This window comes from Amblyomma maculatum, chromosome 4 (assembly GCF_055883805.1).
Source record: "Amblyomma maculatum isolate TAMU_Amacu chromosome 4, ASM5588380v1, whole genome shotgun sequence".
Taxonomy (NCBI): Eukaryota; Metazoa; Arthropoda; class Arachnida; order Ixodida; family Ixodidae; genus Amblyomma; species Amblyomma maculatum.
Window position 1 is genome coordinate 205,952,595 of NC_139347.1, and position 17,409 is coordinate 205,970,003.

A 17,409-nucleotide genomic window follows, 5' to 3' on the forward strand; every position below is an offset into this window, starting at 1 on the left:
TGGTCCTACGAGGTTGGGACTGGTAGGTCCCCGCCTCTTGAGGCAGGGGCTAGCCTGCCACAGGTGGTTGCATCTGCTGAAGGCCGTCATTGCACTCGTCACCGCTTCGGTGGCGGATGACGGCTGTTGCGACGCGCGTCTTTCTCTCTCCCTCGTTTTCTTTCTTTCTCCTGTTCGCACGAGGTAGCGGAGGTGGCTCAGCTACAGAGCAGGCCTGTGCAGTTTCTTTCATTTCTTTCCACATTTGTAAGAACAACAATAGGATGAAAAGCAACGAAAGCATACTCAACAGGTGAAACGCTGCGAAAGCTACGCATTCGAAGGCAGCGCATACGGCATACCGACTGGCATGCCTTTCGTTCTCTCCTCTGCCTCCTTCACGTCCTATGAGGAGTGGACTAATGCCATTCTCCGAGCAACGTCGTCTTCTATTCGCACGGAGAGCGCTGCATATCCCACTTCTGACGCCGACCCTCATCTCATCAGGCTATGGAAGCATCGCAGAAAGCTTCTCCGAACAGCCAGACTGGAGACCCGCAATCTCCAATTGCATCCCTTTCAAAATTGCGAGAATATATCGTGGCATATTGTGCTACGCTTCAGGATTCTCGATGGAATACCCTATGTAACAATCTTTACACGGCGCTTCATAAAAACTTTATCCTAGAGCCTTTTTCGAACCCTCCTTCGTACCACCCCTGCAAAGCCCTGGCCACAGTCTCCTGAAAAGGTTTTCACAACCCTTGTAGACCTTCATCTCTCACCCGCTCTGTCCCCTTTTTACCCTGATTATGCAGGCTGTGCGAGTAATGACCCCGATGCCCCTTTTATACTTCGCGAGCTTGAAACTGCACTTCTTGCTAACGCCACTCTGTCGGCTCCCGGTGAAGATGAAATCACTCCGTTTTTCGCATCTTCCCGATAACGCAAAAGAGCACCTTCTCAACCTCTATAACACCGCCTGGAAAGAAGGTTCTCTGCCATCTTGCTGGACCTCCTCACTTGTTTCTCTCATTTCTAAACCTGGCAAGCCTCCAGCCCTTTCAATCTCAGGCCCAGTTTTTTGACCTGCATCGGCAAGACGATGGAAAAAATAGCGCTCACTAAGCTACAGCCGGCATTTGGAGGCTTCGAATTCGCTCCCTCATACCCTCATTGGTTTTCGCCCTCGCGTGTCGGCATAGGACCTTTTCCTCATCTCATACTTCAGCATACTTTCTTCACCTGTCGTATAGCTCTCAGCTTCACACCCTGCTCACAGTCAATGTCAGCAAGGCATTCGATTGTGTCGCCCATGACCATATTCTGACCGGCCTTTCCAGTACCGACTGCGGGTCCTGCATGTATAACTAAGTTCGAGCTTTTCTTTCTAATCGCGAGGCTCGTTTTCGATCATTGGACGTTACTTCTACAGCCCGCCGTCTCACCTGCGGTACTCCACAGGGTGCCGTTCTTTCACCTACCCTTTTTAATATCGCCATGGCTCCTCTCGCTGTTCTGTTATCGTCTATTGCTGTTCTTAAGCACTTTTTTTATACCGACGACATCACACTGTGGTGCTCGCGAGGATCTCCTGGCCATGTTCAAGGCCCCATTCAGCAGATATTGGATACCATTTCTTCGTTTCTTGACTATGCCGGCCTTTCTCACGCGCCCGGGAAGTCAGCACTCCTGATTTTAACTCACACCGCATATCAACGAGCTCGCAACTCACTGATCTCCCCAACCTTGGGCGGCTCCTCAATCCTTAAAGTTTCTCCATGTCGCGTTCCTGGCAAACCTTTGCATGCCACCAAGAATGCCTAGGCTCTCCATGTGGCTGTTTCTACTTGTCAGTCTATCACCCATTTACTTCGCCGAGTTGTGAAACGGTCCTCCGGCCGGAGGGAAGCTCACGCTTGTCGACTGGCTCTCACGCTGGCTCTTAAATAATTCCTTTACTTCACACCATATCCTTCATTCACCCAGAGCCAGCTAGACACGCTTGCAACGGCTTTTCACAGTCTTTATAAAGATGCTCTCCGTTTTTCCATAACCACTTCCACTGATGCCACCGGGCTCTTTCATCCTTTTCGCAGTCTCCTTTCCCTTCGCCGGGACAGACAGGTAGCTCGCCTCTTCGACACAGTCCATGGATGCTGGCTTCTTGACCAGGCTAATTTGGCAAGTGGCTGGAGGGTGAAATTCCGAGAATTTAATTACAATATGTCCGAAATCAGCTTTAGGTGCCCCACACAGGGTGCACTGTGGTGAGAACAGCACTGGAAGGTAAAAAGCTAAGAAAGGAGGGGATGGGAATGTGCGGGACTGAAGCTGGCGCCACGTTACCTGTTGTAGCTTAGTCAGAGATTTATGAGGAGGAGGTTAGATGGTTTGTTGATCACGGTAATGCAGAGAGATTTCGTGATCGATACCATGCGTCCGCGAGCATTTCTCCAGCGGTGACAGTCCCTGCTTGGCTGACGTATCCTCGAGCATAAGAGCGAGCACCCATATTAATTGAATAGAATGGTCGGGTGGGGGGAAAGAGGCGAGGAACCGGAAGGCTGGTCTAGAGATTCGACTACGGGCGAAGTTCCTCACGGCGGATTTAGAGTCGGTAAAAATAGTGGTAGCACGGGTAGTAGGTATGGCGAGGGCAATCGCAGCCTCCTCCGTCTCCAGGGAAGGGGAATGAAGACTAGTTCCGGCCGAGACCAGTTGCAGAGAGTTGGAGACAGCGTTGAGAGCGAACGCAGGGCGGAAGGGGTATGAGGCAGCGTCTGCGTAAAAGGTCTCTGGTTGGAAGCCATAGTGTTTGTGGAGAGCTTTTGCGCGTGCCTTGCGGCGAGCGACATGGTGCTCTGGATGCTTAGGTATAGGAGGGGAGGTGGTGAAGGGTGACAGTTCCTGGCTCTACAGGGCTGGGACGGTAGACCAACGCCGCTTGCGGCGGGGGCTAGCCAGCCACCAAATGTCTATTTGTTTTAGGCTGTCATTGCACCCGCCACTGCTTAGGTGGTGGACGACAGCTGTTGCTGCGGCGCGCATCTTTCTCTCCCTCTTCTTTTTCTTTCTTCTCTATAGTAGTGCAAGTAGTATTGCTTTCGCAATAAAATAGAGAAGAAAGAAAAAGAAGAGGGAGAGAAAGACGCGCGCCGCAGCAACAGCTGTCGTCCACCACCTAAGCAGTGGCGGGTGCAATGACAGCCTAAAACAAATAAACATTTGGTGGCTGGCTAGCCCCCGCCGCAAGCGGCGTTGGTCTACCGTCCCAGCCCTGTAGAGCCAGGCACTGTCACCCTTCACCACCTCCCCTCCTATTGCGAAAGCAATACTTCTTGCACTACTAGACGCAGCGGTTATACAGGCTCTGCCCTGATGGGGCTGGTGCAGATGGGTCACCGCTGCTTGCGGCGGGGGCTGGCCTGGCACCGAATTTTTATCTGTTGTAGGCCGTCATTGCACACGCCACCGCTGGTGGTGGACGACGGCTGTTGTTGCGGCGCGCGTCTTTCTTTCCCTCTTGCTTTTCTTTCTTCTCTATATTCTCTTCTATCTGCACGAGGCAGTGGAGGTGGCTCAGCTACAGAGCCAGTAGCAGGCCCGTGCATTTTCTTTTCCTTCGTCCTAAAGCCACAACTTGCCCTACTACTTGCACTTTCAAGTTACCGCGCCTTTCCCTTCCTATAAAGCAATCAGTTTTACTTGCACTTTCAAGCCTTCAGCGTAGCGAGGCGGTGCATACGCTTGACCTTTAGCTTCACCCCTGGTGTGACGTCATGCCATCTGCCGCAAAAACTGGGGGCCCAACGCGCGCCGTCTCGCATGCGAGGCGGTGCACACCAACGTGGCCTAACTCCCCCTCCTTCCGCGAGGAGCGCTACAGATGGAGTGACATCATGCCATCTGCCGCAAAAACCGGGGGCCCAACTCGCGCCGTCAGCCATGCGAGGTGGTGCACACCAACGGCGGCCTAACTCCCGCTCCTTCCGCAAGGAGCGCTACAGATAAAGTGACGTCATACAGTTGGATAAATCGGGCCCTGGCTCACGCCGTCAGCCTCACTAGTCAGAACCACCCTGCTAAGTCTCTGGCATTCACGTTACCCCTATAGGCCACTATGGTGCGTTTATACGGCTCGGTTAAAGCGGGGTTTTATATGTGGGCTGAGGAAGAAGAAAAGAGAAGAATGTTCGGTCCCCCGCAGCTGATGCTTTCGCTCGATATTTGGTTCAGCAGCGTTGAACTCTTGTAATTTTTCTCTTCTGTCCGCACGAGGCAGCGGAAGGTTCGCGCCGCCGGGGTGGTGCAGTGGTAAGACGCCCGACTACTGTGCCGGAGTACCCGGGTTCGAACCCGACCTCGGCGGCTGCGTTTCGATGGAGGCGAAACGAAGAGGCGTCCGTGTGCTGTGCGATGTCAGCGCACGTTAAAGATCCCCGGGTGGTCGAAATTACTCAGTAGCACTCCACTACGGCTCCTCTTTCTCTCTTTCCACTTTCACTCCCATCTTCCTCCCTTCCCTTACGGCGCGGTTGCGGTGTCCACAGAAAACAAGTGAGACAGTTACCGCTCCTTTCCCTTCCTATAAATCAATCAATCTCAGGGGGAAGTGTATGCTGTGTAGAGCAGTGACCGGAGGTTGAGATGGATGCGAGCAAAGACGTTGCCGCAAGAGAGGGTAGATGATGGATACCCATGTGAAGAAGGCATTCATTGGAGGTGTAACGGGGTTAGCAGAAGGCGGCCTTGTACGCCTTTCGGATGAGGGCGGTAACATTGCCTAGAGGCACGAAACTCTTGGTAATCGGTTATGGGGCCGTGCTCTAAGCAAGAGCAGCGCAGCGCGCCAGCAGATTTCAAGGGCGCGCGCTTCCCGGCATTCCCTGTAGACCTCCCCACTGTCCCTCTCCTCTCCCGTCGACGGGGAAGCCAGTCCCCGCTCGGACCCCATAAAACGAGGAGGGCCGGCGCTCGCTTCCTCTTCTCTCTTCTTCGCTTTCCGATTTCTTGCTGCCCGCTGCCTAGCTGCTCTCCCGACGACGACCCCCTGACCCCCGCATCTGCATGGACGGACCTGCCATCAGTCCTACCTCAGTGAGATGAAGATGTTTGTTTCACGGCTCGCTGCGTGTGTGTCTTGCGTTTTCTGCCATAAAGTCACAAAACAAAACTCCCTCGACAGTGACCCCCAATATACCCTCTCCTTCCTCCCCAAAGGATCAATCACTGAATGACGCTCCACTACCGAAACATAAAGCAGGGATGACCCTTAGTACGACGCCTTCCGTCTCGGAAATAGCAACGCTAAAAACCGCGTTCGCAAAACTCGGGCAACAAACGCAACTTCAGATACAACAAATACACCAGGAAGCGCAACAACGAACCCAACAAATCGTACAGCCCATTTTGTAGCAAATCCAGCAGCTATGCTCGCGGTACAGTGTTCTGCACGCGGCTAGATCGCCTCGAAAATAAGGTAACTGACCTCGAGCAACGATGATGATGATGATGAGAACGTTTATTGAAAGCCAAGGGAAGGCTGATCCGGTCCCTAGTCCGAGACACTGTTAGTAAAAGCCACTGCCCGTGCTTTCGACGAGGATTTGTTATTCCTTGAGGTCTGGGCTGGACAGGGCCGCCTCCCAGCCTTCCCACGTTGGCTGATTTATTATATCAATATTTTGTTGACAAGCCCATACTACATAAGTTTGCCTTCTGGCCACAAAATTTGCACTGCGCCGAAAAGGATTCGGACTCAATAGTGTGAAGTGTTGCTGGATTATTAAATGACATAGTTTGTAACCTTCGAAGGTGGCACTCTTCTGATTTACTAAAACCCTTAGCGGCCTTCGGGAATGAATGAATGAATGAATGAATGAATGAATGAATGAATGAAAAACTTTATTTACACAAAGGGAATTCTCCCGGCGTGGGTGGGGCCCTCAGTCCAGGGCCCCAGTGGCCTGTGCCGTCTTGCGCGCTCTGTCAATCAGCTTGAGCTGGTCGTCAGGCGTCGAGCAGGACAGCGCAGCCTCCCACTGCTCCGGTGTTGGTGTGGTGTTTATTGGTGCTACCTGTGTTTCTTGACAGGCCCATGTAACATGGTAGAGTCTAGGGGGTTCTCCGCATAGTGGGAATTTATTTTCATATGTAGTGGGGTGGATTTTACTGAGTAGACTCAGATTGGGGTATGTGTTAGTCTGTAGCTGTCTCCAGGCAACCGACTGCTCTCTATTGATGTATTCGTGGGGAGGTGGATAGATGATCTTTGATGTTCAAGGATGGCTCCATAGCGTCTAGTGACTGCGTCCTGTTCCCCGTCGTTGTGCGCCCCCCGGTTGGCGTATGCTCGGGCATTGGCGTCGGCACGTTGGTTACCTTTGACAGTCTCATGGCCTGGTGTCCACGTTATGAAGCATCTCGAAAAGCTGATTTTTCTTGCCTTGAGTATGCGGATGGCCACAGTGGATATGCGTCCGCTGCTATACCTTCTGCATGCTTCTTGCGAGTCCGTAATTATTTTTGTGGTAGCCTCCTCACCCTGGTGGGTGATAGCGAGAGCGATTGCCGCTTCCTCCGCCTCGAGAATGTTGTTGCTCTTGATCGAGGCGCAGTTGACTTTTTTAAGCTGGTGATCAACCACACTGGCTACCGCTCCGCGTTGTTCTTTGTATGTGGTCGCGTCGACGTACAATATGTTTTTTTCCCTGCGAGGCTTCTTTCGTGTGCCTCGGATCTTGCCTCTCTTCTGGCCTTGTATATTTTCGGATGCATGTTTTTCGGAATCGGGTTGACCTTAATGATCTCTCTTATCTCCTTCGGTATGCTCCCCGTGGTATTTATTTATGTGCAAGCATCTCTCATGCCCAGTATATTTAGCGTGTTCTTTCCCGTTTGCGTCTGCATGAGTCTTATTTTCTGCGCGAGAAGGTGGGCCTCGATGTGCTCTTGCACTGTGTTGTTTATGCCCAGTTTATTGAATTTTTCGGTCGAGGTGTTGACCGGTAGTCCGAGAGCGCATTTGTAGGATTTCCTCAGGATTGCCTCCAGTTGTTCTTTTTCCTGTTCGAGCGGAATTTGGTAGGGGACGCCATATACAATTCGGCTTACAACGAGGGCCTGTACTAGCCTACATGTGTCCTCCTCGGACATGCCTCGTCTTCTGTTGGAGATTCTTGCTATCATTCGCGTGATCTGCGTGGTGGTACTTGCTAGCTGCCTGATTGTTTGATCTAAACGGCAGTTGCTTTGTATCCGCATGCCTAGGATTTTTATTTGCGACACTTCCGGGATCTTCTTTTCCCTTATGTGGATGTCTATGGAGTTGTGCAGATCGTACCCTCTTCTGTGGACTCTGAGCACCTCAGATTTCTCCGGAGAACATTCAAGGCCGCAATGTCGAGCGTATGCGTTGACAGCGTCTGCTGCTCTCTGCAGACAGTCTTGCTTTTCTCCTAAGGATCCCCTGGTCACCCAGATCGTGATGTCATCAGCATAGATAGCATGTCTGGCTCCTTCAATTTCTTCGAGTTTTTTTGCTAAGCCGATCATAACAATGTTAAAGAGCATAGGGATATCACTGAGCCTTGCGGTGTTCCCTTTTTGGGGGTCGGGAAGGTGTCTGTTCTGATGCCGCCTATTCCAATGGTGGCGGTTCTGTTACTAAAATTGGTTCACAGGAAGGGAAAAGCGCAGTAACTGTCACACTTGCTCTGTGGACACCCGAACCGCGCCGTAAGGGAAGGGAGGAAGGTGGGAATGAAAGTGGACAGAGAGAAAGAGGAGCCGTAGTGGAGGGCTACGGAGTAATTTCGACCACCTGGGGATCTTTAACGTGCGCTGACATCGCACAGCACACGACGCCTCTTCGTTTCGCCTCCATCGAAACGCAGCCGCCGCGGTCGGGTTCGAACCCGGGAACTCCGGCACAGTAGTCGGGCGTCTTACCACTGCACCACCCCGGCGGGGCCGGTTCTGTTACTCAAGAAGGCTTTCACGTAGCTGTGTATTCTCTACCCGCAATCTAAGTTGCAGAGCCCGTCTAGCACTGCCCTGTGACTGACATTGTCGAATGCCGCTTTGAGGTCGAGCGCGAGCAAGATGTTTGCGTCGTGTGCTGTGCGATGTCAGCGCATGTTAAAGATCCCCAGGTGGTCGAAATTACTCCGTAGCCCTCCACTACGGCTCCTCTTTCTCTCTTTCCACTTTCATTCCCACCTTCCTCCCTTCCCTTACGGCGCGGTTCGGGTGTCCACAGAGCAAGTGTGACAGTTACTGCGCCTTTCCCTTCCTGTGAACCAATTTATCTTATCTTATCTTATTTCGGGACCGTGTTAAGCACCTCCTCCTTGATCTGCAGGAGGATGTTCTGTGTTGATAGATGTTTTCAGAATCCGAACATAGTGTGCGGCATGAGGTCATTGTCCTCCAGGTGGGTCTGCAACCTCTGAAGCACAATTCTTTCGTATACCTTTCCCAAACATGACGCCAATGAAATGGGTCGTAGATTTTCCAGGCTGGGAGTTTTTCCGGATTTAGGAATCATTACTATTTCTGCATGAGACCAGTCCTTCGGGATGGTCCCCTGCTCCCAGTGTGTGTTGATGAATTCAGTAAATCTGTGGATTGAATTCTCTTCCAAGTTCCTAATCATGGCGTTGGTAATGCCATCCTTGCCTGGGGTGGTGTTTTTTGTGGCAGACATAACAGCGTGTCTTTCTTCTATAGTAATGGGTTCGTCAAGAGTGGGATTTGCTTCTCCCGTGTATGGCGAGCTGTAGTCGGCGCCCGTTTCGTCACCGATGTATCGCTGCTTGATGTTCTCTAGCAGTTCCCGGTCTGTACCTTGGAATTGGTGCGCGATCCTTTGGATTGTCTTATGGCTTTCACATTTGGTCTTAGTTGGGTCTATGAGAGCCCTTAACAATGCCCACGTCTTGGCCAAACCTAGAGTCCCCTGTAGATCGTTGCATTTCTGGTCCCAGTCCCGTTTTTAGAGCTCCATCGCATATTCTTCGGCTTGTTTTGTGACCTCGGCGATCTTTAGTTTGAGCTTTCTGTTGTGCTTCTGCCTTTTCCATTTCTTTAGCAACCCCCGTCTAGCATCCCAGAGGTGTAAGAGATGTTTATCCACGTTGGGCGTTTTGTTGGTGAGAGTGACCTTCTTAGTGACTTTTTCCCAGTCGGATTTGATACCCTCTGCCCAATCCTTAATGTCCTTGATCTCTGTATCCTCGGACTCCGGCCTGGTCTTTCTATAGGCTTCCCACTGTGTGAGTCTAGCTTGGCCATAATTTTTCCATAATAATGATTTTGAAGTCTGCTTTCGGCAGTGGAGGTAGTTTGCCTTTGCGAATAAGATTTTCCTTTTGTTTGGGCTGGCTCGGTGGTGGTTTGCCTGCCGCTTCGATCCCGGTCTCCGGAACGGCAGTCAGCCTCGATTTGTGGTATTTTGCGACGAACCATCCTCCGCTGTCGAGTGTCTTCTGTGAGTCGTTGGTAGCGTTCTCTTCGTATTTTGTCTCTTAAGTCGGTGTCGTGGCTCCGGTCGATGCCGCTGCGTTGTCAGCAGCCATCCTTGGAGGCTCCCGCGTGAGCTTGAGCAGCGTTTCGTCGGGCCGATGGCCCGAAGCTGCCAGGCTTAGCGCGGCGTTCTCCGCTTCGGATCTGCGAACGGCCAGAAGATGGTGAAATCTGGACTTACAGATGAAACTCTGTTATCAGCAGATTCAGCTTGATTAGTGGAAGCCGATGGAATGTCTGCCTTTCAAGGCGCAAATGCTGTAATATCTCTGAATATGTTGTTACCAGAGAGGGGGACCCTAAATTAGCAAAGTGAGAACGTAGAAGGATTCCAGGGAACAAAAGCTTGGGCCAAAGCTTGTGCGTGCTCATTTCCTTCAACCTCCTGGTGACCTGGTACCCATATTAGCTCCTTCCGTGCTGCTGAAGTCCCACATTGACTCAGAATTTTGCTGGCTAGCGGCGTGATTCTGCCACGCATATAGAATCTGTAACTATGTATTTCGATGCGGAGTGTGTTGCGGCTAGGGCTATCGCAACTTCCTCCATAGTCTGCGTATCCCCGTTACGAACTGAAAGCCCGTCCACGACCTGCATTTGGTGCATCACTGATATTGTTTATATCCCCGCTGCAGGCCCCTCAGCGTCCACGAAGAAGGCTCCTTCTTCTCTTGAATAGGATTCGTCCATCTTGCGTCTCGCCACTCGTCTAGCATGATGATGTTCCGGGTGCATGTTTTTGGGGAGCGTAAGCGTAAGGAATTTGCTCTTCCCCTCTTGAGGTATATCTTGTCTCCCAGCCACTTGTCGTGGAGAGCAAATGTTCATATTTTCTACGACCCTGCGACCAGTCTTAGTTGTGGCCAGTCGCATTACCTGGCTTGTAAGATGGGCGCTAATCAGTTCATCAGCCGTATTCTATAACCCCCAGTTGTAACAGACGCTGCGTAGATGCTTTCATGGGTAGCCCGAGTGCCTTCTTATAAGCAGTTCGAATGACAACGTCCAGGGGGTTTAGACCGGAGGTATCTTCTTCTTGCATACTGTTCTTGGTTGTGATCTGTGGATGACCTATTCGCACACCGTTCGAAGCTTGGTGATCGCTGCGGCGTTCACACTCTTGTTGATAATAAGCAGCCCTAAAACCCGCATTGCCTCCAGGGCAGGTTCAGCGCACGCTCCCGTGATGGAAAATAGAACGAAGCCATACGACCGCCCGCCGGCCTCAGCTCCAGCGAAACCCCTCCTCATCCCCGCTAAATTACACTATGGCTCCCCGCCAAACCTATACGATCTGGCAATGGAACTGCAGGGGATACCGCCGGAAACGGGGGAATCTCCAACAGTTCATTCAAGAATCCTCCGCTCCTCCAGATATACTCGCCCTACAGGAGACGCATGGTGCCACAGAACTTCCAGGGTACCTGGCGCCGCAAATTTCAACACCACCCTCCTAATTCAACGCAATCTTACAGCGATCCAACATACAATCGAAAGTGTTTGCATAGACCACGTTCTCATAGAGCTTTTGCCACAAACAAGGACCATCCAAGCATTTTATCTTAAATTTATATAGCTCTCCACGAGAACGACGACACAAATTTGGGTCTCTCTTCTCGCACAGCACCACGGGTAATTATCGTAGGAGATTTTAAGGCACCCCACACAGCTTGGGCTATCGCAAGGACAGCGCCAAGGGCAAACATTTATGGCTACTTTTATAATAGCTGGGCTTCACGCTCGTTACTCACATACTCCGACCCAGTTGGGTAACAGTGTCTCAGTAGATACAACCCCCGACCTTACTTTCTGCCGAAATATACATGTAGAATAGCGGAACAATAAAGGGAAAAACCTCGGTAATGATTACTTCCTTATATCTACTACTGTTACCTCTGAATCTTACCGAAGAAAACGGCAATAACTCTCCTCACTGACTGGGACAGATTCGGCACCTTCCATGACCAAACAGCACCATCCACAATCGAGAACCTGGGCGAGTGGGTTGACGCCCTTCGAGAGGATATTACCCACCACACTTAGGTGACCCCAGAAGAAATAAACTAAACAACACCAAACACCTCCTGTACCTGTGGCAGGCCCGAAATTCAATCCAATCACGCTGGAAGTCTCAGAGGCACAACCGCGCTCTGAAATTGAAAATTGCGCAGCTTGACCAACGCTTTGAGGAGTACACCTTAAAGCTAGCCCACCAACAATGGGGACAGGTATGTGATAATGTAAGGGCTGTTAGGCCTTGCTCGCACTTGGAACTTACTGCGGTACCTTCCTGACCCAGCCAACTCCAAATCTACCCAATTAGGCAGCCTGGCAACCCTAATGCACAAATACCTGAGAACCGACGGAGATCTCCGAGACCTGCAAACCATACACATAAGCTCCCATCCCTCGGTCACCCTTCCAACGTATGCGAAGCCCGCAAATCCAGAACTTGACGCCACCATCACTGAGGCCGAAGTACGCTTCTTCAAACACAGCTTCGCGTAAACTCTGCCCCCGGTGCGGACGGTGTTACCAATCAATATCTACGAAACTTGGACGATGTGCCAATTACACAGCACTTACAAATTACACAGTGAATTCTAGATGGAAGGCCGAATTCCTGCAGCATGGAAGCATGCGAAGGTAATATTCATACCTAAACCGGGCAAACTGCTATCCCTTGAAAATCTCATGTCCATCGCTTTAAAATTATGTATAGGAAAACTATTAGAGCATGTTATCCTCAATCGCCTCCACACCTATGTCGAGGATCACCATCTCCTGCCACTCACAATGTTGGGCTCCCGTTCTCGACTCTCAGCACTAAATGTCATGTTGCAACTTTCCCATCACATAATAGAACTGTCCATTGGCTATCCTAGGTCTAGACGTAGCCAAGGCATTCGATAATGTAGCACATGCAGCTATACTTAACAACCTCCACTTAATAAATCCCGATCCGAGGACCTTCAACTGCGAAACAGAGTTTCTCCCTTAATCTAAGCCAATGTGGCTTTCAATACATGTTTTCATCATCATCCTCACAGGTCGAACAGCCGAAATAAATTTTGTAACCCTCCCCTAGGGAAAAATAGCTATGAGTCACAATAACCTCATACAGAGTTCTCATACTAAACTCGTACAAATTTCATATCATCTCGTACAAATATTCAACGTATGAGAAATATATGAGGTTTATGATATTTGTATGAGTTTAGTATGAGAAATCTCTATGAGGTTATTGTGACTCCTACAGTTTTTTCGCTAGGGTCAAATCTGACACTATATCACTTGGCAACCGCGGAACCCCACAGAGGTCCGTGTTGTCCCCATTCCTCTTTAACTTGTCCCTCTTATCACTCCCGGACGAAATGAACCGTATACCCAATCTGTCCCATACGTTATACGCCGACGACATAACGTTGTAGGTCACATCAGGAAATGACGCAGAAGTAGAAGAAACCCTACAACTAGCAGTGGACATCGTTACCGAATGCGTAGAGAAGGCGGGTCTGTCCTGCTCCCCAACAGAATCAGAACTTCTGCTCATGCGTGGTAAACCAGGCACAGGGGGCCATGCCCAAATCCGGGTACACGTTAAGGGACAACTTATACCGGAGGTGTCCATAATACGGGTTCCTGGAGTTTACATTCAGAACAACGGCCGAAACACGGAGCCCCTCTATCGCCTCAAGGCTAGCGTCTCTGAGACAGTGCACCTCATACGTCGAATCGCTAACCGGTATTCGCGTATGAAGGAAACTGTTCTCGTCCGCCTGGTCCAGGCATTTGTCACTAGTAGAATTACCTACACGCTACCCACGGCCGCTCAATGGGGAGGCGCACTTGGGTGCGGCCCGTCGCGTCTCCCGAAAGAGCCGTATTGCGCCTAGTTCTCATCGCCACCGCCGCGGCGCCACCGCTCCGGGACAAGTCCAGGCGGAGAGCTGCGCGCAGCGGCCGTGCCTGTGCTTTCGTTTAGGCGTCCGAGCGAGCGGCGCTGGATCATTTTAAGATTTATGAGCTGCGTTTCACACATTATGGTGATGCCACGTGCAAATTTGTTATTGATAAGGTGATAGCGGCATGTCACCATGAAAGCGCTTTTCCAAGTTAGACGTGGACCCGTTTACAACGAGAATCGAAGAAGCAGTGCGCCTCGCCGAGTGGGCACCCATTTAGTTACGGGCGTTTAAACCGCTGTAATAAAATATAACATATTGCAATCTTGAACTCATGACAAAGTTTGGGGCCATTTATTCAGCGTGCACTTTGTGGAAACTCGCAATTCAGGACGTAGCGTTCAGCATTATTGTTCAGCGTGTTCCTCCATTTTCGCTGGAAATAATATTGAAGTGAGAAGCACCACCTGAATATACTAGCTAACACAAACTTACAAAAGAAACAACACGAGACAACCAGTTCAACCAGACGCCCGAAGGTTAGGCAATTTTTTTTTTCTTTTTATTTTGAAGCCACATGACGCACAGAGGACACCCAAGCCTATTACAAACGAAGAACTTTCCTAGAAAGAGGTTTGTGTGCAATTATTATTTTTTCCACTGTCAGGTTTATATTTCCTGCCCAGTTGGTCAGCAGGGGTCGCATCAGTTTCGTTAAAAACGTTTTGCAGAGGTCCTTGGTGTGACTGCGGTCTCCTCTCTCGCAAATCAACTCCGGACATTGCACAAAATAGAGGAGAAGGGATAAAACCAACATGTTGCATAACTTGCTGCTTCTTCTGACCTCTGGGCACTTCATCACTTTGCTAACAAAGGTGCATGTAAGCTTGCACAAGGCAACTACCTCCATTTTTGGATACCTTAGGTGTCCATCGTCAAGATTCTTGATAATTCCATAAATTGCTTCAGTTGGCTTTGCTACCTGCAGCAGGGTTTTGCAGGAATCACAAGGCACCTGAAAACGAGCACAAACCTTTATCAAAGGATTGGGACAAATAAAAAAATAATGACACTCTAAAGTAAGCACTCGAATACTTTTAAACTTTTGTTAAATATAAATAATAAAGACCCCCCTCACCCCAGGGCAAGCACTGAAAACAACAACCAAATTAAAAAAAGAATGTTTCATGCAATTTTGTAAAAATGGTTTGGTTTGGTTTGGGGGGGTTTAACGTCCCAAAGCAACTCAGGCTATGAGAGACGCCGTAGTGGAGGACTCCGGAAATTTCGACCACCTGGGGTTCTTTAACGTGCACTGACATCGCACAGCACACGGGCGCCTTGCTTTTCGCCTCCATCGAAAAGCTGCCGCCGAGGCCGGGATTCGATCCCGCGTCCTTGGGAGCAGTAGTCGAGCGCCGTAACCACTGCGCCACCCCGGCGGGATTTTGTAAAAGTGTTCGTACCTTCTCTTCACATGCACGTGCAAGGTAACCAGCCAAGTATGCGATCGGTGCTGACTCTATGTCTGCTGCTGGTTCACACCACACATGAATGTATCCAAGCTCTCTCGAAAACTCTCTCGCAGCAGAGGTGATGGCAGCGGGCAAGGTACGACTTTCGTAATCTTTAATGCCAAATTTTATAGCTGCCTTCGCCTCAGAGTTAATAGGTGCATTTGCGGACTTTGATGCTTGCAAGATGCCAACCTGCACAAAGCATGGCAAAATTTGTATTATCTCCGTTGATTTTCGTTTGTCGCTAATGGTACCTTCAGTATTTTCTCCGAGGTGAAAACTGCAGCCCTTGCGTCAACTCTGTCGTTCCCGCCATTGAATTCCCTTAGGCTGCTAAAAAGCGATTCTACAGGATCGCTGTTCAGGGCCTGCGTTAGGACGTATCGGAAGCTGAAAATAGGAGATTCGGTCAGATGCAATGCACTAGTAAGGCGCACAGAAGACATTATTGTAAAGATACTTACTTGACGTGATCAAGCAGGTACTCAATTAGCGCCACTGTTGATCTAGTTGTCATGATTGTTGCTTCGTACGTTTCCTTGGTTAGTCTTTGCTTCGACGTGCCTCCTTGGACCTGAATGTCTTCGATATAGCAAACAAAGTCCAACTCTAACCAAGAGAGCCGCTCGTCATCTGACAGATAGAATGGCTCCTCTTGGTGCTTCCATGCCTTCACTGATGCAATGTTGTGCAAGGCATACCATTTCGATATCATTTGCATAAACGTGATTGTGGCGGAACTATCTTGAAACTCACACGCTTCAGGGACGGACTGAGGGTTGCTCTGGAGGAACTGAAGTGTGGCTATCACAGGTGGGGAAAATATATCTACTGCCCTGCGCACCTTCATTTTTTCAAGGTTGCTTGGCTCAACATGAGCCCGCGTGAGGAACTTTACAGGTTTAACTAGAAGTTGGGATTGTATGTCAAAAATCTTCTTCAAGTAATATCTACCTCGAATGGCCTGCCCCTCATCCATCATTTCTCTTTCCAGAAAGTTCATGCGGAGATTTTTTATCAAGTGGTTTGGGTCAAACGCCAAAAAAAAGGGGGTCACTTCTGAAAGGGTGAGGCACCGCATGTACAAGTGCACCTTCCTCTGAAAGGCTCTTGAAAAAGGCAACGTTAGTTTGATGGTTGTCCGCAACAATTCTTGCGATGCGAAAGCCAACCTCTTCGACTGACTGCATGACTTCCATGGCCATTGAATGAAGCTTATCATTCTTAAGGCAGCGGGTGAAAAAATAACCCACTGGTATGATGTAAGATGTTGATAAGCCTCTCAAAACAAAACACAACAGACGGTTTGCCACCTGAGGGATTGTTGTTGAGAGCTCTGCAGAGCCGATGTCTACGAGGCCGAACACTTTGTCGACTTGCCGGTCATATATGACCTTTTGAGCTATAGACATCTCATCAACAATTAATGAACAGTAGGCCTCTTGCGGCACACTCAAGTTTTCGTATTCCACACGAAGGCGTTCTTTGATGAGAGATGTCACACCAACTTCTCCTGTTGACTGACCAACATATTTCTGCAGAGTGGTACGGCACGGCAGCTTAAAAAGACCTCTTGATCGGACGTGCTCGTAGCCTTTGCTTGAGCATGCTTTCCAAAGTATGCACTCTCTCAGAACATGCTCACTGTAAACAGGTTTTTTCATGCAACAGTTGGTCACTTGATTTCTGATGAAGAGAGCTGTTTTTTCACCTGCTTCGGCTGATTTTAGTAACTTCATGAAGTCCTGAACCGCCTTGTTTTCTTCATAACCTTGCAAGCGCTCTTTCAATTTGTCGTGCTCGGCTTGCAGTTTTTGCAGCGCTTTTGCTTGGCGAGCGATTTTTGATTTCAGCCTGTTCTCGGCCTTCTTTGCACCGTCCAACACGCTCGCGAGATCGAATGCAGTCTGATAAGCCTCATCAACCAGCAGAGCATTTTTGCTACAGATTTCCAACGCAGACTGGCATGCATCCTCCACCAACACGTTACTTTTGATGTTCACTTGCGTGCTTACTTCAGGAGCAACATTGTGGTAGCAATCAGAAAGACGAGACCCACTCACATTTGGATCCTCTCTGGAACCATCACGCTCAGCTGGAGTTCTCCGAACTGTGCCATCAGCAGACCGGTCAACTCGAGGTCTCTTTGTTCTTTGCGAACTTGTTGGTTGCATGTAATGTGGGTAGTTCGCGAATACGGAGGGGACGGCTGATGGAAGCAGGATCTTCAGTTTTGTGTTCTTCCTGTAGTCGTCGTCTGTGAAGTGCAGTGAGCATACCAGTGACCTGTCATTCGGCTCCCACTGGCTTTCTTTTCCGGCCGAGCCCTCCCGAGATATGTTTTTCAGCCATGCTGCTCGACGTTGTAAATCGCACGGGAACTCGTGGTAACCGATCTTCGGATCTTTCCTTGAGTTCGTGGTGCATAGCGGCACACAGCAGTTGCGTGGCATAGTGACGCATGCGTTTAGGACGCTGTT

At 49.9% G+C, this 17,409-nt stretch overlaps 1 pseudogene; it reads right to left on the bottom strand.

Moving 5' to 3' along the window:
• Window positions 1-1,974: 1,974 nt before the first annotated feature.
• On the bottom strand, window positions 1,975-16,568 carry LOC146194069 (uncharacterized; annotated as a pseudogene).
• Window positions 16,569-17,409: the final 841 nt, after the last annotated feature.